The 13,077-nt window shown below is 40.4% G+C and overlaps 1 protein-coding gene across 9 annotated transcripts in view; it reads left to right on the top strand.

Annotated features, from left to right (window-relative positions):
- The first annotated feature begins 4,924 nt into the window (after positions 1–4,924).
- Ambra1 (autophagy and beclin 1 regulator 1) overlaps positions 4,925–13,077 on the top strand; it is a 189,391-nt gene continuing 181,238 nt past the window's right edge. For 5 of the 9 annotated variants that reach the window (XM_046457122.2, XM_046457099.2, XM_046457118.2 and 2 more), the window contains exon 1: positions 4,925–5,137. The gene's annotated coding sequence lies outside the window, so the exon portion shown is untranslated. The remainder of the gene's footprint in view (positions 5,138–13,077) is intronic. The other 4 variants (XM_046457135.2, XM_046457131.2, XM_046457126.2 and 1 more) reach the window with 1 other exon arrangement.

The raw sequence follows: 13,077 nt of genomic DNA, 5'->3' as shown, positions 1-13,077 counted from the left end.
AAGATATTGTGTCCACCTATAACTAAAAAAATAAATATAAAAAAAGTCCATGCATTTCTAGCTGTATTGATAAATTCCATCACTACAAACTTATCCTATATAAATAATCACAAAGAAGGAAGCGCCTCATTCATTTCTTTCTTTCTTTCTTTTTTTTGGTACTGGGGATTGAATTCAGGGGCACTCAACCACTGAGCCACATCCCCAGCCCTTTTGTATTTCATTTAGAGACAGGGTCTCACTGAGTTGCTTAGCACCACACTTTTGCTGAGGCTGGCTTTGAACTGGAGATTCTCCTGTCTCAGCCTCCCAAACCACTGGGATTATGGGATTACAGGTGTGGCGTGCGCCACTGCACCTGGCTCCGCTCATATTATTCTTAAGCCAGTAGTTTCCTGCCATTCTGGGATCTCTCCTCTTTCCTTCTACTTTTATCATTCCAGCCCCAAGTGCATACATTACCCCCCACATAGCATGAGGAGAATAGGCTACAAAAGAACCCATTTGAATTGCAAAGATAAAATCTATAATTGGGGCTGGGGTTGTGGCTTCGTGCTGGAGTGCTTTCCTGGCATGAGTGGGACACTGGGTTCCATCCTCCCCATCAAACAGAAATGAATGAATGGAATGGAGGTATTGTGTCCATCTACAGCTAAAAATCTTTTTTTTTTTTTTTTGTTAATCTACAATTGGCTTGTTTTTCCCGCTCAAGGCCTACCCCCTCTTCCTGTACCTCTTTAGTAGGATGACTCAAGAACTGTTACAGAGTTGTTTCACCCTAGGTTCAAGCCTGGTTTTACCATTATAGAGGTAGTTTCTCAGAATACGGAGCCAAGATAAGGAACAGAGTCTCCTCCTTAATCCTTAATTTAGACAATTTTCCAAGCCAACATCCTTCAATCCTCTTTTCCTCATATAGATTTTACAAATTCATTCCATGTGATTGACAGTAGCAAGTAACTTTTTTTTTTTTTTTTTTTTGGTGGTGGTGATGGTGGTACTGGGAATTAAAACCAAGGGCACTCTACCACTGAGTTCATCCCCAGCCCTTTATATTTTTTATTTTGAAACTGGGTCTCACTAAGTTGCCCAGTCAGGTCTCAAACTTGAGATCCTTCTGCCTCAACCTCCTAAATCACTGGAATTACGGGTACACTCCATCACACCTGACTGGCAAGGTACACTTATCTATCTATCTATCTAATCTATCTATTCATTCATTCTGGGAATTGATCCCGGACATGCTCTACCACTGAGCTACATCTGCAGCCCAATTTATTTATTTATTAAATTTTAAGGCAAGGTCTCTCTAAGTTGCTTAAAGCCTCACTAAATTGTTGAAGTTGGCCTTGAACTTGTGATCCACCTGCTTCAGTCTACTAAATTGCTGGGATTACAGGTGTGCGCCATCATCTGGCATCAGCGGACCTTTTGACTCTTACTTTTCTAGTATGATGTCAACTCCATGAAAATGAGAGCTAGCTTGGCTTGCTTATTTCCCCTGAAAGGTGTTCATCCCCATCTTAAATCGGGGTGGGGTGGGGGAGGTCCTGTTTTTCATGGGGGTTCCTCAGTGTGTCTGCAGTAGTTTATTGTTACACTGAAGCTTAAATCCACACTTGAAAGAGTTCCCTAAAGGAGACTGAGCCAGGTGTGGTCACATAGGCCTGTAATCCCACAGATTTGGGAGGCTGAAGCAGGAGGTACACAAATTCAAAGCCAACATCAGCAACTTGGCAAGGCCCTAAGCAATTTAGCAAGACCCTGTCCCAAAATAAAAAATAAAAAGTGCTGGAGATGTGGGTAAGTGGTAAAGTGCCCCTGGGTTAAATCTCCAGTAACTTCCCCCTCCAAAATAAGATCTTATCATAAATAATAAGGTTATAACTGCCTCTTTTCAACAGCAGCAATACCTATTACACAGGAAATATTTAGAAGCAACACATAGATTCAACAATGGGGAGCATGGTCAGTATATCCTCTCAATGGAATGTTGTGCAATCACTGAAAACAATTACTACAGCCTTTATTTTTATTTCCTTCTTAAGTCCAGTGCCTCACATGTACCCTGCCACTGAGCTACATGCCTAGCCCATTTAAAATTTTATTTTGAGACAGGAACTGGCTAAATTGCCCAGGCTGGCCTCAAATTTACCATCCTCCTGCCTCAGCCTCCTGAGTGGCTGGGATTACAAGCATATGCTGCTATGCCCAGCCTATTAAAGGCTTTCTTATCTTTTTTTTTTTTTTTAAACCTTTATTTTATTTATGTGTGGTACTGAGAATCAAACCAGTACCTCATACATTCTAGGCAAGTACTCTACCTCTGAGCTACAATCCCAGCCCTTGGGGTAATGACTTTTTGTGGTGCTGGGGATTGAACCCAGGGCCCTATGCATGGAAGACAAGCACCCTACCAAATGAGCTATATCCCCAGCCGAGCTATAATGACTTTTGACAAGTGTGCCAAAACCATACTGTAAGGAAATGACTCTCTCTCTTAAAAATAAATAAATAAATATATTTAGTTGTAGGTGAACACAATACCTTTATTTCATTTTTACGTGGTGCTGAGGATCGAACCCAGTGCATCCTGTGTGCCAGGCAAGCATTCTACCACTGAGCCACAACCTCAGCCCCTTTTTAAAACCTTTAATAGGGAAATTATATGATGCAAAACATACAGTTGTATCTCTGCTTGAATTAAGCTTTTAAAAATTTGGTGTAGAAACCAGGTGGGTGCGGTGGCAAATACCTCTCCCAGTGATGGGGGTGGGTAAACCAAGGAGGATTGTAAACTCAAGGCCAGCCAATTCAGTGAGACCCTCCCTGTCTCAAAAAAAAAAAAAAAATAGGATTGGGATATAACTAAGTGGTAAAAGTGCCCATGGGTTCAATCCCAAGTACCAAATTTGGTACTACAACTCCAGTTCTTTATATTATTTTGAGAGAGGGTCTTGCTAAATTGTTAAAGCTGGTCTCGAGTTTGCAACTCCTCCTCTGGAGTGTTTGGGATTACAGGCACCACCATGCTGACCAAAATTTTGTGTGTTGGAAGCATGTTTTCAAGATCTTTCTTTTCTTTAGATTTTTTAAAATGTTGCTATAATGTTTATTTTAAAAACTTTTAAAACTATGACAGAAAATAAAAGCTTGAGTGGATGCTAATCCATAATGGGGGGAGGACATAGGAAAAATGGAGAAGCTTTGGGCAAAGGAGCGATGGGGGCAGGAAAGATGATGGAATGAGATGTACATCATTACCCTAGGTACATGTATGACTGCACATACGGTGCGACACTACATCGTGTACAACCAGAGAAATGAAAAGTTGTGTTGCAATTGTGTACAATGAATCAAAATGCATTCTGCTGTCATATATACTTAATTAAAATAAATTAATTAATAAAAAAAGGAAAAGCTTGGTTTCTTGTCCACATGAATGGCATATTGTGGATTTTTAAATTTTTTTAATATTTATTTTTTAGTTATCGGCGGACACAACATCTTTGTTTGTATGTGGTGCCAAGGATCAAACCCGGGCCACACACTTGCCAGGCGAGCGCGCTACCGCTTGAGCCACATCCCCAGCCCTTTTTTTTTAAACTGGGCACTTAACTACTGAGCCACAACTCTAGTCCTTTTCTTCTTCTTTTTTTTTTTTTTGGAATAGGGTCTCATTAAATTGCTCAGGGCCTCGTTGAGAGCCTGAGGTTGGCTTTGAACTTGTGATCCTTTTGCCTCAGTCTCCTTAGTCACTGGGATTACAGGTGTGTGCCACTATGTCCATCTATGGATGGTTGATCTTATAACATGGGTTGTTTTTTAAACATTTTCACTGACTTAAAGGAAGTTTATATATTTACTTATTTTGTGGTGCATGGGATAGAACCCAGGCCTTGTGCATGCGAGGTAAGTAACTTGCTACAGAGCTACCTCCCCAGCCTTAGAAGGAGATTTTTAAAAAGTCACAGTAAATTCTGAATGAGGTTAATATTTTAAGAAGCACTCTTTGACTTAGAATATAAATTATTAAAAGGCTTGGATTAAAAAAAACTAAAGGCTTGGATTATCTTTTTTTCCTTCTTTTTACCCTACTTCTGTGAGTCTCCTCCCTAGTTAGGAGGAGGTAGGTTTAGATGCTTATTGCTTATACTTGGTAACCCATACAATACTTGTGTTTTATTGGATTTTATCTGGAATGGGCATACAATTCATACTTGTGCTGAGCATATTCATTTGTTCCACTGGCCTAGCTTGCATCACTAGCACCCCCCACCCAAAAAGGAAAAAAAAAAAAAGACAGGAAAAATGAAAAGCCAGTGTAGTGAAGAAAATGCGAATCAGGTTTTGAACTTGTGATCATCATCTAAGAAACACACAGTTGTAGGCCTTTGGAAGAAAATATGCACACCGTGTACCCTTTTCCCCCTGCCTTAAGGTCAGAATACATAACCCTGGGTTTTCCCATGTTCTCTTGGCTTTGCTTGTAAGAGCTAAATTGGAACTTTAATAGCGACTGTTGACTTTGTTCCTCAGTCTCATATTTCATTCACCTCACTGTTAGGAAACTTACGTTAAAAGAGGTGAAGTGGTTTTCTCAGTTGGGACAAGTAGCGAAGTCCATAAGGTAGTCGCTGAACTAGACAACAATGTTATTGTGCTATGAGTTGATCTTAAGGCACGCTCACACAAAACTCCATTCTCAAAACAACTTAAATAGCAGGCAGCCACTAGGAAATGGCAGAAGCGCCGACTACGCTAAAGTTTATGATCTGGGTTTGTTTACTTATGCCTTGGACAGGAGCCGGACCTTGAGCAAGGGTTGCGAAGCTTTTCGACACTCTACTATAGCTCCTTGAACGATTGCTCGGGTCTCTTCCTTTGATGTCTGGGGTGTTCGTGCATTCGGTGATCTTTTGCGCCGTCTTCTTGCTTGATGTCTCCTGAGCAGCGGCGGCGGCGGTGGCGCCAGGTCGAGGGCTGAGTTACCCTCGAGGCCCTGGGCTCGGGCCGCTTTCTCCCGCCGGTCGGTAGAGCGGACCCCTTGCTTCCTTCCTTCCTGCCTCTTCAGCCCTTCTTTCTGTGGCTCAGTCCGCCCGCTGGGCTGCAAGCCGAGCCCTCGCCCGTCTTGCAGGTAGGCCCGGGAGGAGCCTGGGAGGCCTGGCCCGGCATCCTTCCGCCGCGGGGTTGAGAAGACCTTGGTGCTGGCGGGTGGGCGAGCCGGCCGGCCTCCGAGACACTACCTGAGGAGAGGCTGCCAGGCTGTGTTCGGGGGCGCGACCGGAGGGCTGTTCAGACTTGAGGGAGAAGGCGGAAGGAGGGAGAGGTGCTGGGGCTGCCCGGCAGGGGATGTTGGGTCTAGGGCGGGTGTCGGCACTCGTAGAGTGTTGGGGAAAAATAGCTTTCCAGGAACCGGTAGAGCTGTGTGTGTTTTGACCCGCCTCCTTCTCTCCCACCTAAAGCTCCGGGTGTCATGACTCAATTGCACTGGGGACCCCCACTGAGTCTAGCCTTTGAAGGGACCTTGGAGTAGGTTAGCGGCTGGTGAAACTAGGCCTTCGGGCTCTTCTGAACCTAATGTCAAGTTATTCCCCGTCTGCTTTTTTTTTTTTTTTTGCGCAGGGAAACTGAGGCTGAGGTCTGAGACCTGATTTTTTTTTTTTCCCTGTATCCCCGACGGGTCATTAAATGCTCAGTAATTCACTTTTTGTCATTTACCCGTTTTCTTTTTTTCATCTTCCCATTTTAACAGTCACTTTTGGCTCATAGTGATTTGTCTGCCTGTGACCACTTTTTACTAGGAATATAGATTCTGTCACTGGAGGCTTCCGAAGTTAAGGGGACTATGTGATCTTTTGGCTGGTTTTGTGTTTTCAACGTCTGTATCATTTTAGCGGGAGTAGCGATGATAGTTTCTTTCTGTTTCTTGATAAATAATTTTGTTTGCCCCCTCCAGTTTGCTAACTGGTTATTACTGATTTCTTCTCTTTAACCTGTTGTCCGGAAAAATTTCAGCTATGGTTAGTGTCCTACAGAGGATGCTTAAGTCTTAGAGTTCAAACATTTCGTAGGCAACTTGTCTTGTTGGGGTCTGCTTTCTAGGAAGTATCCAAAAGAATCCCAAAGGGTTTCTTTCGGAACAGTTTTGTCACATTTGATCAGTGGTTTAGTTTCCTGTGTATACCTGAGTTGAAAAGACCGTGTATAAAAATAATTTCAATATTGAGATACGTAAGTTGAAGTTTAACGTGCTGTGAATACCATTATTCCCTTTTTCCCCCAACTTGGAAACTTTAGGGACTAAGTGTTCTTATTTAATTTTCACTGGACTTAGTACCACGATCCTAATCTGTATTACTTATTTATTGAAAAAAAAATCAGCCTAGAGGTCCTACGTTGGATAAGTTTCCATAATATTTAGCATCTGGTGGAGAATGACTTTAAGATTAGAGTATGGAATAAATTCCTAGTTTTTGGATAGAAACTATATAGGTCTGTGTTTCTTTGAAGTTCTAGGATTCTCTTCTGTGTTTTGGAAAGACTACTGTTTCTCTAACTTTGTTTGTGTGTGTGGTTTTTTTTTTTTTTTTTCAATAAGATCTATTATGTTTTGTGTTCCAGGCCTCATGTCTCACATATGCTAGGCAAGGACTCTATCACTGAGCTACTATACCCCTAGCCCTGGGATCAGTGGGATTTTATTTATTTATTTAAAATATGTTCTTAGTTGTCAATGGACTTTTATTTATTTATATGTGACGCTGAGAATCAAACCCAGTGTCTCACATATGCCATGGTAGCTCTCTACCACTGAGCCACAACTCCAGCCCGATCAGTGAGATTTAAATGAAGGGCCTTTGATCATAAGCAATTTCCTAGTTACCAGAACTGCAGTGTTCCCAATAAAAGGTTAATGAAGAGCCATCAGACACCCCCTTTTTTTTGGTATGGGGGTGGCATGGAGGAGGAGTTGAACCCATGGATGCTTAACCACTGAGCTACATCCCCAGGCCTTTTTATTTTTTGAGACAACGTCTTGCTAAGGTGCTTAGGGCCTCGCTGAGTTGCTAAGGCTTCCTTGAATTTTCAATCCTCCTGCCTCAGCCTTGTGAGTTGCTAGGATTATAGGTGTGCACCACTATGCCCAGCATCCACCAGACTATCTTTAAGGAGAATCTCGATTGGGAAATTAAGCTAAGAACGTGAATTCTCTGAAAAAGTATTTTTATGGTAGAAAAGAATGTATATCAGAGGAAAGAATTTAGAGAAAGAACTGTCATTGTCTGCTGGGGATTGATAGATTCTGCATAGAATTTAGAGTTATAAGTAGTATCTCAGAGGCTCCTAATGAATGCTAAATAATAAATGGAGATTACTATTGAATGACACTTAGAAATGTTAGGAACATTTTGTTTTGTTTTTGTAGGAAATAATTGGCAGAGGTTTAAGTTGACTTGGAGTAGAGTAGAAATTCAGTGGAGGTGGAGTGGGAGGTTAATAGATAGGGATAGAGCTTCTTATCAGCTTCTTTGCTTTGAAATAGAAGATTACACAAATTTTGCTTGGTTGATATATATTATATTTTTTTGAAGGGGGGATTTAACCCAGGGGTGCTTTATCATTGAGCTATATCTCCAGTCCTTTTTTTACATATTTATTTTTTAGTTTTAGGTTGATACAATATCTATTTTATTTTTATGTGGTGAGGAGGATTGAACCCAGTGCCTCAGGCATGCCAGGTGGGAGTGCGCTACCACTTGAGCCACATCCCCAGCGCCCCCTATTCCTTTTAATTTTGAATTTGAGACATAGTCTCACTAAATCGCCAAAGATCTCACTAAGTTACTAAGACTGGCCTCAACTTGTGATCCTCTTGCCTCAGGTCAGTCTCCCCATTCACTGGGATTCCAGTACTTGGTTGAATCTTGTGTGGTTCTATAAAATTCATACTGGGCTTTTTTTTTTTTTTGGTTTTGTTTTCCAGAAATGTTTAGGTTCAGATTGTGGTAACAGAGTTCTTGGGGATTATTAAACGTGTGAACTTCTTTGAATGTATTCTAGAATTTAGCCTGGAACAGAGTTGATGAAAAAACTGTTTTTATGGTACTGGGGATTGAACTGAGATTTGCTTTACCATTGAGCTATACTCTCTATACACCCCAGCCCTTTTTTTTTTTTTTTTGGGTACCCAGGATTGAACTTGGGCATGTGATCACTGAACCACATCCCAGCCCTATTTTGTATTTTATTTAGAGACAGGGTCTCACTGAGTTGTTTTAGTGCCTCAGCCTTCAGAGCTGCTGGGATTACAGGCACAGGCCACCAAGCCCCACTCCAGCCCTTTTTATTTTCTACTTTGAGACAGGGTCTGTCAAAATTTCCCAGTCTGCCTTAGAATTTACAATCCTCCTGCCTCAGCTTCCTGAGTATCTTGAATTCTGTGTATTAGGCTGTTTTTTTTTTTTTATTACTAGAGCAATAACCATCAATAACTACTTTTTTTTTTTTTTGTATTGGGGATTGAACCAGGGGCATTTTACCAATGAGCTGTTCATCCTCAGTCCTTTTTATTTCTTATTTGAGACAGAGTCTCCTTAAATGGCTGAGGTTGGCCTTGAACTTTTGATTTTTCTGCATCTCCCTCCTGAACTGGGATTACAGGCTAATAACTTACATTTCAACATTATATAATTTTCAATGTGTTTTTTTGCGGGGGGCGGGTACTGGGCATTGAACTTAGGGGCACTCGACCACTGAGCCACCTCGCTAGCTCTATTTTGTATTTAATTTTTTTTTTTTTGTAGTTGTAATGGACAGAATGCCTTTATTTTATTTGTTTATTTATTTATTTTTCTGTGGTGCTGAGGATCAGACCCAGTGCCTTACACATGCTAGACAAGTGCTCTGCCACTGTGCTACAGCCCAGCCCCCTATTTTGAATTTTATTTAGAGACAGAGTCTCACTGAGTTGCTTAACGCCTCGCTTTTTTTGCTGAGGCTGGCTTTGAACTCTCAATCCTCCTGCCTCAGCCTCCTGGAGCCACTGGCATTACAGGCCTGTGCCACCACACCCAGCTCAGTGTGTTTTAGGAAGCTTATTTTTATTCTTTTGATCACGTTTGATCACGTTCCTTTGTGCAGTTTGTGAATATTGAATCCAAATATTTATTATCTTCAGTTTCTTCTTGAATGTTGACAGTTTAGGTCAACAGTTTATCTCACTCTTAAAAGTTTTGTTTTTAACACATTTTTGCTAAGCCTTGATAGAGTTATTTTGGAATGAGATGTACATTTTTTTGTCCAGTGATTTGGTTTACCAACCCCCCCATCCTCCAAATAGAACAAATTTAAGTTTCATTAATCTTGGTCATTTTTGCTTCTTTCTCCAATTGTTCCTCATAAATCCAGAGAGAGCTTTCAGTTTCTTGTCATTATTTCTGTTTTTACATTATTATTATGATATAGCCTGTCTTACTGTTTGGGAGTAATTTATGTTTGATCGTTTTAAGTCCTTTCTCTCCAAGCTAATTTAAAGAGCTATTTTTTTCTTTTCAAGAAGTTAAGATTAGTTACTAACAGGTAAGAATTTTGGGATCAGTTATTGTTAGAATTATATTTATGTGCCCAGTAGTGTGTGGCAATCTGCCAATGTAGTGTGGTGAGAAGAAAATAGATTAGGGAATCAGGAGACCTGAGTTTAAGCCCTGAGCTTACCAGCTTACTAGTTGAGAGATCTTGTACAAATTATTTAAGGAGGCTGTAGGGAAGGTTACTGCCCTTGATGGGGCATTTATTGTGTCATATTCTTTACATGTGTTATACTTATTTAATACTACAAAGCCCTTTAGGATAGATATTATTTTCCCCATGGAGATACTATTTTCTCTTCCTCTATACTGAAGCTTAGGGAAAGTGAATAATTTGACCAAGAGACTAGTTCTGGTCATATCCCAAGGGTACATAGCAGATTCATATCTAAGACTTTTTTTTTTTGGTGCTAAGGATTAGAGTTTATATTAGAAGAATGGGAAGGAGAATATATCTATCATTAAGCTTCTGTTGAAAAACACTGGGGAGGGCTGGGGATGTGGCTCAAGCGGTAGAGCGCTCGCCTGGCATGCATGCGGCCCGGGTTCGATCCTCAGCACCACATACAAACAAAGATGTTGTGTCTGCTGAAAACTAAAAAAATAAATATTAAATATAAATATTAAGGGGCTGGGGATGTGGCTCAAGCGGTAGCGCGCTTGCCTGGCATGCGTGCGGCCCGGGTTCGATCCTCAGCACCACATACAGACAAAGATGTTGTGTCTGCCAAATACTTAAAAATAAATATTAAAATTCTCTCTCTCTCTCCCTCTTTCTCACTCTCTCTCACTCTTTCTTTAAAAAAAAAATAAATAAATATTAAATATTAAATAAATATTAAAATTAAAAAAAAAAGAAAAACACTGGGGAAAGTTTCTTTAAAAAGATGAAGTGCAAGGTAGAGTACTTGCTTAGCAAGCACAATGCCCTGGATTCAATCCCTAGCACACAAAAACAAAACAAACACCAAAATCTAAAAATGTTCTTCAGATATTAGCTATCTTAGAGCAGCTATCAGCTTGTTATGGAGGTTCTTAGGCAGCTTTCTACTTTCAAGGCAGCCTTGTGTCAGACAGTCTTGAGGATAGAGGTGAACAAAGGTTAAAACCAGCCCTGGGGGTGCTGGGGTTGTGGCTCAGTAGTAGAGCTCACCTAGCATGTGGGAGGTGCTGGGTTCCATCCTCAGCACCACATAAAAATAAATAAATAAATAAGTATTGTGTCCAACTACAACTAAAAAAAAAGAAAAAACCCAGCCCTGGATGTGTTTACTACATGTCTGTGGAGAGGAGTAGTGCTTGTAAATATTAGTGAAAGGCAGGAGTTTTAGATGCTGCATGTTTACTTAGGATGAGACTCAGGATATTTACACATTCTCTTTTAGTAAGTCTTGACTTATGTGTCTATAGATGAATGTAAGTGTTAACTCTAACTCTCTGACTTGTTCTGTCTCTTCCTCTGCTTTAAGGTTCGTTAATTTCTGCTTTTTTACTTTAAGTTTTGCCTTTTTTCATTGTGTATTGTTCTTGTATTGTTTTTTTTTTGCCCTGTTGAGGTTTCTTTCTAGTATTCCCTTTTATACTTTTGGAACTTTCTTTTTTTTTTTTTGGTACTCAGGATTGAACCCAGGGGTACTTAGCCACTGAGGGACATCCCCCAGCCCTTTTTATTTTTTATTTTGGGACAGGATGTTGCTAAATTGTTAGAGCCTCATTGAGGCTCTGGCTTTGAACTCCCAATCTTTCTGCTTCAGCCTCCTGAGTTACTGGAATCACAGGCATGCACCACCACATTCAGCCTTTGGCTTCTGCTTCTTTTTCTTTTTTTCACTGTGCTGGAGATTGATCCCATGGCCTCACGTATGATAGGGAAGTACTCTTACTGAGCTACTTCCAGAGCTTGTGGTGCTGTTTGTTTTCTTTTTTTGGTACTGGGGGCTCACATACCAGGGGCGCTTTAACACTGAACTATGCACCCCCACCCTTTTTATTTTTTATTTTGAGTCAGGGTCTCACTAAGTTGCTTGGGCCTTGCTAAGCTGCTGAAGCTGGCCTTGAATTTGTGATCCTCCTGCCTTAGTTTCCGGAGTTCCTGGGATTATAGGCATGCTCCACCCCACTTGCTTTGTGGAACTGTTGCTTGATTATGATTGTTTCAGCCCTTGCCTTTTCAAGTTTTTTTTTTTTTTTTTTTCTTTTTTGGTACTGGGGATTGAGCCCAAGAATGCTTAACTACTGAGCCACATCCCAGCCCTTTTTATTTTTAATTTTGAGACAAGCTCTCACTAAGTTGCTGAGGCTGACTTTGAATTTGTGATCCTCTTGCTTCAGCCTCTAGAGTTGCTGGGATTACAGGTGTGCAACACTGCACTTGGCTACCTTTTCTTTTTTAATTTTTTTTTAAAATTAACTTTTTATATTAGTGCATTATAATTATAAATTAGGATACATTGTTTCATTTTCATAAATACACATAATTCGGTCTGTTTCATTATCTAGTAACATTGCCTTCCCTTTTTCCTCCTCCGCTCTGATCCCCTTTCTCTACTGATCTCCTTTCAAATTTCATGAGGTCTTTCCCTATCCTTTATTTTTCTCTCTCTCTTTTTTTTTTTTCCTCTCTGGCTTCTACATATGAGAAAAAACATAGGAGTCTAGTCTGGCTTTTTTCACTTAATATAAAGCTCTCAAGTTCCATCCATTTTTCTGCAGAAACATTAATGTCATTCTTTATGGCTGAATAAAACTCCATTGTAGACAGGTGTGGTCGGTCACATCTATAATTCCAGTGGCTCAGGAGGCTGATACAGAAGGATTGCAAGTTCGAGGCCAGCTTCAGCAATTTAGCAAAACTCTAAGCAACTTACGAGAGACCCTGTGTCACAATAAAAAAAATAAAAAAAACTGTATTGTGTGTATTTATCACATTTTCTTTATCTGTTCATCTGTTGATGGACATCTAGGCTGGTTCCATGTCTGGTTCTATAACTTGGCTATTGTGAGTTGCACTGTAATAAATATGAGTATGCATGTATTCATGTAAGCTGACCTGAATTTTTAAAATTATTTTTTTGGTGGTACTAGAGATTTAACTTAGGGCCTCACGCATTCTAGGCAGGTGCTGTATCACTGAGCCATGTCCCAGCCTTAACTTGAATTGTTTTGGATATGTTTTCAGACTTGTTTTTTATCTAGAAATGTTTATTGAAGGCTCAATTAGATTCTGGGATACAAGGTACATATGGGTGTTATTACACTTATGGAGTTTATTCTAGTAGGGAATATAGTTGGCCAGGAATCAGGTAAATACTGATATGTAGGCAGAAGCAACTGCTCTGAAGACAACAAATAAGGACTAACAGAGGATTAAGGGAAAGAGGCAGGTACTAGGTGTTCACGGGGGTTGGAGCCTCCAGTCATGGATCCATAATCCTCCTGAAAAGTTACAATCATGACATCATGATTCTGTAAATTAAAGTTCCTCTGC

Source organism: Marmota monax, unplaced genomic scaffold (assembly GCF_021218885.2).
Source record: "Marmota monax isolate L192 unplaced genomic scaffold, Marmota_monax_Labrador192_F-V1.1 WCK01_AAM20220418_F8-fsc00047, whole genome shotgun sequence".
In the NCBI taxonomy this organism is placed as follows: Eukaryota; Metazoa; Chordata; class Mammalia; order Rodentia; family Sciuridae; genus Marmota; species Marmota monax.
Note: the sequence above shows the minus strand (reverse complement) of the source record. Positions and strands in the feature narration are given on the sequence as shown.